The following is a 10,671-nucleotide window of genomic DNA, read 5'->3' on the forward strand; positions in this document are numbered from 1 at the left end:
GCTGAGGATCTGGTTTGCTGACCTGCATTCGGATCTTTGACTTGGATTCAGACTTAGCCTTCTGGGATTTTCTGTCGGCCGAGAATCGACCCAACCTGAGTCCTTCTTGCCTGCCAATGAACCAACGGTGGAGTAGCGCAACAAGAAGTGATTTGTTACCAGCTTCTGCCGGGTCAATGTAGAATTGAGTAAACGCTCCTGCCTTGTACGCATGTGACCAGTGTTTCACTACAAAAGAAGCAAAGAGTTGATTCCAGTGCGCGTCCCACGGATGATCCCACGGAAAGGTCTTCCCGGGGAAGTGACAGCCGGAAAGGTCTTGCAGAAACAGTACTCTGAATGCAGGGTTGACCGTCTGAGATTTGACTAGCAGGGCTGCCTCCGGAATGGGATCGATTGTGTGCATGAGGATGGAGTCCGGGAGGTTGGAGCCGACATGAAAGTTGTGTGCCGGGGGACGCATCTGCCACTCGTTTGAAGGAGGATTTTTCTTGGACGGGACCAAATTAAGCAGAGTTCTGATGAAGCTTGACATGCTGCGAGAGCAGGGTGAGTTCGAAGTTGGAAGCATGGTTGAATACATTGCGTTGACTTTTGCAACCGGGCGTGGCGGTGGGCCCTCGCAAAAACAGGCCTTAGACATGAGGATGGTGGAGATGGAATCAGATTCCAGGGGCAGCTTGTACCGAATGTGGGCAAAAGTCTGCTAGCTTAAGTATTGCTCAACTCCAAAATGAGGGTCGAGTCTTACAAAGGGGTGGGCTTGCCCGCGTGCGCTCAAAGGGGGATGTGTGACAAAGGGCACTGTCCTACAAGTGTTTGGTTCGAAAACCTATCCATGTCCACCCTATCGTTTGGCCGAACGGTAGGGTGGACAATGGGTCAGACTCAAATGCTGGTGAAGCTGTGACAGGTGTGATTAAATGTGCCGTGGAGCACGGCGATTAAACGGCTTTCACGCGCCAGCGAGGCACACCGCTGGGGTGCCAGACTCCAGTCCTGCGCGGAGAGGTTTGTCCACCCTACCGTTCGCCCGAACGTTAAGGTGGACATGCTTCCTGCTGGTCACTGAGGGTGGTCTTTTGAGTTTACTAAACTCCACATTTAGGGAAGTGAAAGCCACTGAATGATGGTGAGGGCCGCCTCACTCCTCTGTGAAAGAACACAACGTGGCTGCCACTATTCTTTCAGCAGCCCACGATTTTGTCAGCTAGCGGGTAAGGCTGGGAGGCCACCTCCGAATATCTTGGTGCCATTCCCAACTCCATGCAGTGTGTCCCTGACTGGCCGCGCCTTACATATCTGGTAGGGCAAGCCAGGCCCTACCACCAGAGACGTTTATGACTCGCGCAGGTACAATAGCCGCAAGCATGACACATATGTACTTGATAGGGCAAGATGCATGCTGGTGCCTGTGAAACAGCCTTGCAAGCTCTGCCAGAGTGCTAAGTGACATTTGCCCCGCGTTCATATGAATTGACAAGCTGGCTCTTTCTCCCAAGGAGGGGATAGCTTGCCGATACAAGTAGGTCCAGGATTACCAGCAGGAGTGACTATACGATTTCACAAGCTTTCAGGATTGACCCACCAGAGACAGCTTGTGATCAGGATACCTGTATGGCGTCTTTGTGCCTGGCTCCACGCAACGGGATGGGTGCATAGATTGGTAAGCGATGTCAAACACATTGTGACAAGTGCTCTCTGACCTTTTTGCATGGAAGTGGCGAAGTCACAAACTTCCTTCTTTGGCCATCGCTTGTGTAGAACCCATACACGCCTCAAAGTTGATTGGACCTGGGAGCAGTGATTCAACAGAGTTATCAGAACCTCCATCTTCAGAGGGGCCAGGGAGGTGGGAAGGCTCTTACCGAGTCCCTGACGGGTTCTGATAGCATTCCAAGTTGCGGTAACATTTGGAACAGCCCAGCGGGGGATCTTCCTGTCGAAGGCATCTGCCAGCAACTTGCCTTGAAACCGGTAGGCCAAATTCTGGTTGACGGTTTGATGATCTGCATCGCCCGGTGATTTGTCCACGGTCCGTTGCATTTCAGAGTCTACCACTTTCTGACTGTCTTGCAGCCATTTGAGTTGGGTGGGAGTGAAAGCGGAGTTGTCCTGCATTTTGGGTGTGTGTGGGGGTGGGGATGTTTGTGGGATGATGGTCTTTACTAGCAGTTGAAGGAAACCTAGTGTGGGCAGGCTGCGAATGATGAGTTGGATAGATGAATGCTGCAACAGCCTGTGTCTGTCCACAGGAACTAAGATATTTCAACGAGAGCCAGGGGTCCTGCTTTATTCCGCCGGTGGCTTGTCTGCTGTGATGTTGATAGTCTCTTGTTGGAGCCAAGGAGGATTTAACAAGGGGCTTACTGTTGCAAGTTTGTGTACGCACTTCCTTGCTTTTCCAAGGAAGGATGGAATGCGCCTCCAATGTGCAGCACCAGTCACCCAGTGACACTATGTAACTGGCTTTTTTGGCAGACCTGCAAATCTCTCTATATATTTCTACTGTACCAACAGACTGGCGCTGTTTGAGGGGACAGATGTGACACAGATACAGCGCTGACATCAGGGTGCCACCAGAACACCATCAGCCATGGTTCTGTTTTCAGCGTCAAATTAAGTGGCTTGCCTGGCATGATCAGGTTGTGCCTCCTGCATGCAGAGAGGCCTTCAACGTGACGTGCAGTTCTAGTTGTCCTTGTTGGTGAAGGCGGCAGTTGACTCCCATTTCTGATACTTGAACGTCACTTCCTCTAACAACAAACGCACAACACGAAATGGTCAACCGGCCTCTCCATGTCTGTCACTGTGTTTCGTATGGCTGCAACACACAGCAACATGAAGAAGAGGGCAGAGGCGTCGTTGCTGGGAGAGTGTTGTCTAAGCGCGCTTTCCAAACGCATCAGAGAAAGACGGAGCTTGAAAGGTCAAAACATCAGCCACCTCACTCCGAACGCATTCCCCAACCGTCAACCAGTGATGCTGTGAGTGGAATCAATGTGATTTACTGCTTGAAGATGAAAGCACATGCTGATTCAGTATTAGCAGAGTGTTCCGATTGTCCACCCATTGGGCTCTTCACAAGTTGCCGGCACCACTACTAGTGCGACGCGGGTCTTTCTGGAAGAATCTTTTTGCAAGCAAGTAATGACTCAGCTGGTGTCTTCAATCTTTTCCAACAAGCTCAGTAAAGCTGGTGCCGCTGATTTCTTGGAGGCTGCGAGGGCGAACGTTCTACTTCTTGCGCAGATCTGGAGCATGAAGAATTCTACAAATATTGATCCGATGCCAATTTTTGAGCAAATCCCCAAGACTCCCGACGCCGTCTTCCATTGCCTCGGCTTGAATCCCCAGTTAACAACGCGGGTGTGTTGCAAGAAATGCTTTGCACTGTACTTGAACAACGGTGAAGATCCTCCACAATGCTCCAAGCCTTTTCTTTCGCACAAGCAAGGTTACTGCAAGTGGGCCAAAGCCCAGAACATCAATCCAACTTGTGATGAACCCCTCTTCAAGGTTAACAAGGATCGAAAAACTGTTCCAGTTCGAACCTTCACGTATGTTTCCCTGAAATCTTGGTTAAGCAGCCGTCTTGCACAACCTCCGTTTGAAGCTTTGCTTGATTCGAGTCTTACTGCTAACAATTGGAACGACAATCAACCAATGGAGGACGTATGGCATGGAACTGTTTGGCAAACATTTCCAAATGTGGATGACGGTTCGGGGTTGTATACACGCAGTTCAGGAAATATTGTCTTCAGCCTGTATCTCGATTGGTTCAGACCAGAAGGCAGCTCAAATCTTGGCAAGCACATTTACATAGGGGCAATCATGCTAGTTTGTCTCAATCTGCCACCACAAGATCGATATAAGCCTGCAAACATTTTTCTCTTTGGCATCATCCCAGGACCAAAGGAACCAAGGCTAGAAGAGATCAATCACGTATTGCGCCCCTTAGTCAACGAGCTGAAAGAATTTTGGAAAGGTGTTTTCTTTGAATCGACAAGTCTCCATCCCACTGGTAGAACAATTCGAGTAGCTATCTTCCCACTTATTGGGGATCTACCAGCCTTGCGGAAGACGGCCGGATTTGGAAGTCACGCGGCCACCTGGTTTTGTTCCTTCTGCTGCCTAAGCAGGAATCATCTAGAAGAGACAAATACAGCTCGATTTGCCAGCCGGTCGGATGACATACATTTGCAAAAAGCATCTGAGTGGCTCCGGATTGACAATTACACCAAGCGCCAGAAGTATTCCAAGGAGCACGGTGTCCGATGGAGTGTTCTCAACGAGCTTCCTTATTGGCGCCCCGTTTGGCACTCTTCAATTGAACTCATGCACGCGTTGATCCTGGGTGACCTGAAGGACCACAGCATGCGTTTTATGGATCTGGCCTCAGCTGGAGCCCGGCTCCAATCTATGCAAGAGCTCGATGAAAACTGGCAGAATGCTAAATCGTACGGCGAGCCTCCATTTGCTGATCAGGCCCAGCACGTCAATCGCAGGAGCAAACGCAAGCGTGCCAATCCGAGTGAGGACCCTCCTGCCGCGGATCACACTAGGAAGAGAACACGACAAGCCTCCAGCATTGGGCCTTCCAAAAGTGCTATCGTTCAAACTCAGGCCAGCTCTGACTCTTCATCCACATCCACAAATTCCTATCTGCTCCGTTCAAGGAAGAAAGACCTCTCAAAGTTGTATGTTGAAGAGGAGATCAGTGAGACAGAGGAGGATGGCCGGAGCGATGATACTATCACAGCTGGCCAAAGGAAATCGCGCGCCCGACCCATAACAGGTGAAGATTCTGATAGTCCCAGGTTGCTGCCAGAGGAACTTGACGTTGTGCGCCGAACAATTCTACACACGGTCTTGCCATCTTGGATTGATAGATTGCCGCGAAATTTGGGCGCGGCCAATCATGGTTCCTTGAAGGCTGCTGAGTGGCTAATACTTTACAAGGTGTACTACACTATTGCCTTGATTCCCCTGTGGGTCAAAGCTCACCGGGACGCCGCCACAGAGGAGAGAAGGAGGCGAATTTCTTTCCTCCTAGAATCAACCTCCACACTGTCGAAAATTGCACACTTTCTGACCCTCCCAAAGATCAAGCGGCAAGATCTTGGCGAACTCGACTGTATGATATTGGAGTACCGAAAATGTTTACATAGTGGGTGGCCAGGAGAACCCAGCACGCCAAACTTGCATCTCACACAGCATTTCAGCGAAGTGATCCGTTGCTTTGGCCCTCCTCGATCCACGGCAGCTTGGGCGCAGGAAAGGGTAAACGGGATGTTGCAGAGGTTACCGACAAACCACCACCTCAGTCAGTGTTTGCTCATGTGTACTTCTCTGCTGACAAAGTTGATAACTCATTGATTCATTCTGCAACAGACGAGATACCCAAGACTTTGATTACGAAATGGCATATCAACTCAAACTTTTCCTTTCTCCTCAATGACCCCACATGCCGGAGCTTTTCAGGTGGAGATGATTTAGAGACAAAGGAAGGCGCAATATTCAACCTTGACAAGCCTTTGTTCCAGAAGTGGAAACGCGCGGTGGCGCGCAACAGTGGATCCAGCGGCAGGCGGGGCTCGGCTCAGTTAGATCAACATTTGAGCCCCGCGGTTGAAGCGGTGAAAAGTGTTCTGCTAAACAGAAAATCCTTCACATCAAAGCAGCAGCACCATGGAAACTGCTTGGTTGAGTTCTTCCTAGGCCAGAATCAACGGTTTGGCGAGACAGAACTAATTTTCCGTTCCGGCCAAACACCGTCAAAAACTTGGTTGGTCATCAACCCTTTCGACGAGCTTCAAAGGAGTGAGGATCCTTATGGCGATTATCCGGATCTCAACTGTCGATTAGTCAAGGCCAAGCATGACAGTGCAGTGGTGATCGACAGCGATCGAATTATTGGGCATGTTGCCATAATGTCACACGCAGCGGGGACCTTTGGACTGCCTATTGAAACCGTGAGTGCTGTTGGATTGGGGACCGGGGTGAGTTTGTTTGGCTACAATTCAAACTGATGTGTGTGGTTAATCTGAGCACAATGCTTTGGTTATTGTTTGCTTTAGGGTTGGGAGGGCGTGGTGGAGAGCTGATATGAAGTATCTGTGAAAGGGTGTGCTGTGCCTCGGCAAGTTGAACGAGTCAGGAGTGGAACAAAGGAGCCAGAGGATTCAATTGACTCTTGCTGTATACGCACATAATCTAAGACCAAGATACTCCGCTGTTCACCGTCAGAGCTATCTCAGTCCAATGTCTGTCTGAATTTTTTTATCTTCTGAGCATAGTCACTGTTGTGACTTAGTTCTCTTATCATTGCAACCCTATCTCCCGAGAAATTAGCCTCAGACGTATCAAGCTTGAATTAATCAGACCCTCCGCCGTGCCCCTTTGATAACTAAAATCCGTACTTCCACGCGCTGTCTCAATCCTTCCAGCGATAACAGGTGGTCATGAATGATGCAAGTGGTCCCCCAGGTGACCAACCCGAGGATACGGGTGATTCTTCCCCAATGAGAGCTCCTGAGGACGGATGGATTTCCTCGCTGGTGGATCGCCTTGTTCCCAAATTCCAGGCCGAAGGAACCCGCGTCGGCGGTGATTCCTCGATGGGGACTGACAATCAAGGCAAGTGGAAGAGCTTGCACACATCACCAGAGGATCTCCGGACTGACATTCCTCACGTTTTGGTAGGGTTGCCTCTGGCAGAGCAAATGAGCCCTGAGGTCGCTGACGAATCGCGCTTGGACCCTCACTTTGTGGTATCCAAGGCCAGACAAGCCAGACAACAAGCAGAGGATGCGGAGGGCAAGCGGCGATCGGGCCGACGCGCCAAAGGAATAGCGCAAAAGGGATCACTGGCCGAGCACTACGACCTCTACTCTCGGAAGATCCAGGGATTTGTCAAATTCTTTCTTGGCAATCCAGACAAGCCTCAAGACTACCCCGTCTCGCCAAACAATGGTGAGCTGCACAACCGATACTGGATTGAGCAGCGCAGTGCTACCATCCTCACTCAATTGGATAGGGTCCGAACATCTCTTGCTGGCAAGACAGAGGCAGAGATCGACTACTATGTGTCTGTGGCTGAGAAAGAAATCCGCAAAAACATGACCCAACCACCCTTTACTCCAGCCGTCTTGAAGGGCCCAGGGAGAGGCTTTCAGCCAATCAACGCCCAAACTACAGCCGATGTCGAGAGGACCCTGGCGTTGGCTGGAATCTCACGGGTCACCTTCCAGTGGGAAGCCGGCGGGGATGTTACCTCTGCTTGGAACTCATCTATAACGGAAGTGCTGGCGTTGAAGGCAGTCAAATGGATTCGGCGAACGACCTCGGTGTCTGACCAGCAGGCTGGTCAAGCTCCCGCTATCATCCGCCGATGGCTCAACACCAAGTCACGTGAGATTCGGGAATACCGAAATATGGATCAAGCCGCTTACGACAAGATGAAGGAATTGAAGGCTACAAAAGAGCAATATCAACGATGGCGCAAGAGGGTACGTTCCCGGTAATAATATTCTGTGTCTCCTGTACTGCCAGCTGACTTACCTGTTGTTTTCTGGGTGATGGTATACTGCTTCAGATCAAGGACAAGAGATGTGAAATTATCGACAAGTCGTTTGACAAAAACATCAACTTGGCCAGCATCGTGGAACGAAAGGAATGCGGCTCTGATATTGAAGATTCTGGGAAGGGATTGGCACCTGTTGGTGTTGTGGGGGACTGGCGAAGTGACGATCTCACGACTATCCTCCACTGCCTTGACAAAATGGTGATTGCGCAGGCCCAGCATCCGAAGACCATTGCCGCGAACCACAACCTATACACGCGGTCCACACCAAGGGAATTGTCGGGGTACCACGCGGGTTGCCAATCAATTGCTATAGTCAGTCATATTGGAAGCAGCTCAGCGGTTTTGAGCGAGATACCGTCTCAAAAGTCCCCGCTATGGATCTCAAGACTATTGCCGAAAACATGAGGAAACTCTGCCACCGGCACGTTGGAAACTCGGCATCCAGCAGTTCTTTGGCAGCCACGAATTCCACACCTGGAGGAGTCCCCGGGCCGAGTGGATCGACGGGCGGAGGCTCTGGGCAGGGACCCGCATCAGGACCGGCGGGGTCAGCACCAGGGGGCTCAATGGAAGTAGATCATTGAGGCGCCCTTCCTCCCTTCTTCCGCGTCTCAAAATCTCAAGATACATCCACGGGGTCGGTTCTACCGTTTTCAAAATGTGTTATCAGTAATGAATTATTCATCCTCGACCCGCTGAAGAGTGAGGGATTGGTGGGATTAATCTTGATTCACCGCGCTGCAAAGCTTGTGCACCGTTGCAGTAGACCGATGTCCATGAGACTGAGTGCGAGTTATGATGATTCACATCTGGGGCTCACTCGTTGATGCCATGTGGAGGCCCAGAGCACAAATGAGAGTGATGCAAAAGCTCAGATGGGTGTGACGGGGAGAACCATGATAATGGTTGTCCACCGTAACGTTTGGCCGTACGTTGCGGTGGACAGTGTGTAAGGAGCCCCCAAATTCGCGCCGCAGCCCACTTTAGCCCAATTGTCATGAGGCTCTTCCTCAAAGCCCAACCCGTGATGTCTGTGTCCGAGTTGAAGTGACTGTGACGCACAGCCACAGATACTCACGCACGCACCTACAGCACAAACACCTCGGCCCCCCCACCTCGGTGAACGATCTATGTAAGTGTCATGAAGGGTGCACCGTTGCTTAAAACATTTGGTCACTCGTGCACAGTGCAGACACTGTGAGGCATTGGGTGTCCACCCTAACGTACGGCCGAACGTTACGGTGGACAACTTCAGGCACTGACACGCAGTGGACTGTACTCATTGTGTGGGACCAGAAAGGGAATCAGTCATGTGCTGGAGGTAGACCACGCCAAGTCTACATCAGCTGAACTTCTTGGCAGTGAGATCTCTGGGACGTGGCAGTGCTGATGCGTCCTCGAACTTGGTCGTATCCCGGCTGTTCCGGTTGGACTCAGGGATGATTAGGCTTGGACCAAATCCCCACCAAGTCGAGATTCACCTTCAAAATCAGTGTCCACCACAACGTACGGCCGTCCGTTGCGGTGGACATGGACAGGCATATACGATTACCAAGTCGGTACGCAGCGCATCTTAACGCCTCCACACCGATGAGTGAGGAACCACTCTTGTGTTTGCCCACAAGCAGACACATTTCTGCTGACGGGCAAACACAAGAGTGACCTCAGCTTTCTGCCATTCACAAAGTTGCGTCTCAGATACGGCTGACATCTACAGGCATGAGTCTTGACTCTTCAGTGAGCAAGATTTCATCACCAATGCTTGAAAATAAGAATCTTAAACTGCCCACATGAGCACATTATGTCATCATTTTGTCCCAAATAAGGCAGCTGCATCGTTGCGCTGAGCAGCCAAGCAAGCTGGCAGGTTTGAACAAGGGAGATGTTCACAGCATGAATACAAAGGCTGGGTGGACACAACTTCGCAAAGGCTGTGTTTCTTTTCAGTTGGGGTGTAAAAGCCCACCGATTTCAGCTCCTATTCGTTTGTCCCACCCTCCACTCAATCCGGCCAACCCTCTGTGATTTCAATCCTCCTCCTCCCTTCCCATCAACAGAAGTCAAACGCCAACCAAAAGATGCAACCTCCCAGTACCGATTTCAGTCAGTCTGAGTCTTCAGAAGAATCTTCTAATTCATCGGATGGTACTCCTCCTCCTAGTAAGAACCGGCAAAATCTGCGCCTAGTGCCCTGAGCTCAAGCTGACACACTACCATTGCCAAAGCCCAACAGGAACTCGAACAGAACACCTCGCGGAGGCCACTACTGACTGCACCATCTTTTGCACAGTTTGCACTCCAGAGCCCGTCGTCAGTCGCTCCGGGATTATTACAACCTAAAAAGGCGATCCTTCCTACTGAGATACAGGAGATCAGTGCAGAAGAGTTCGGACGATCCATCGAAGCAGCCACCCGATCAGCCGAAGAAATCCTCGCTCTCAAACTCCCTCGAAGTTGCAAACGGGTTGCCAAAAAGCTAGCCTTGTCTATCACAGCCTGCAAACGAAGTAAGCCTGTTCCGTGAACCAATCATCCTGCCACAAACACTATCCACGCAAAACTGACGCTCTGGCGGGCTCGAGAAGAGTGGGAAGCAGATGGGGCGCTTTCGGCTGAGGAGGACATCAAAATCACCCACTTGGCCACCATCAGCTCTAAGACATCCAAGCACTCGGCACCTCGCAAACTCTGCCCTCGCAAACGTCCAAAGAAGCCCTCAGGCCAAAAGCCCGTTGATCTCCTCAACAAGCCTGCATCCTCATCCAACAAAACCCTTGGTGAAGGCCAAAGCGAACCTCCTGCCCCAGGGCCCACTGCTGGCAGCCAGGCGACTGACTCCACAACCGCCCTGTCCCGTAATTGTCTTGACGCACCAACGGGGCCCCAGGCAGACACCGGCACAACCCGAAAATTCAAAAGCTGGAGTTCACCACCCGCTGATCCCTCATCCGCCGACTGCGCCAGGTCCGGTCCTTCCAATCGTGCAGCGCCTACCGACTTGATGCCCACAGACCCTTTTCTGCCACCACCAACAGACTCTCATTGTTCAAACGTGCATACCGCCCATGGAGGTGAGGATTCCG

This window comes from Puccinia triticina, chromosome 1A (assembly GCF_026914185.1).
Source record: "Puccinia triticina chromosome 1A, complete sequence".
NCBI lineage: Eukaryota > Fungi > Basidiomycota > Pucciniomycetes > Pucciniales > Pucciniaceae > Puccinia > Puccinia triticina.